Source organism: Morone saxatilis, unplaced genomic scaffold (assembly GCF_004916995.1).
Source record: "Morone saxatilis isolate NCDOM2014 unplaced genomic scaffold, NCSU_SB_2.0 Contig11, whole genome shotgun sequence".
Taxonomy (NCBI): Eukaryota; Metazoa; Chordata; class Actinopteri; family Moronidae; genus Morone; species Morone saxatilis.
In genome coordinates this window covers 20,671,588-20,671,896 of record NW_023339663.1, presented here as the reverse complement: position 1 = coordinate 20,671,896, position 309 = coordinate 20,671,588, and positions in this window count along the sequence as shown.

Sequence of the window (309 nt, the reverse complement as noted above, 5' to 3'; positions counted from 1 at the left end):
AATCATGCTTGTAGGCTCCGCCCCCTGTCAGTATGGATTTTTATTTGTGAGGCTTATAAGCAATTCATTTCAGGACACTTGAAATTAGACTCCAACCATATAAATAGCATAGCAAAAATGAAAGCAAGCAAACCAAGCCTCAGCCAGCAGCCTGCTGCTTGATGACAACAGTGAAAACATGTAATTAAAAGGAAATGTACTTACACATCAAAGGAATAATTTGACATATTGGGAAATATGTATGTAATAAAAATATGTATTTGCTTTCCTGTAAAAAGGACAATTTGCTTTTTTATTGGGGGGGGGGGG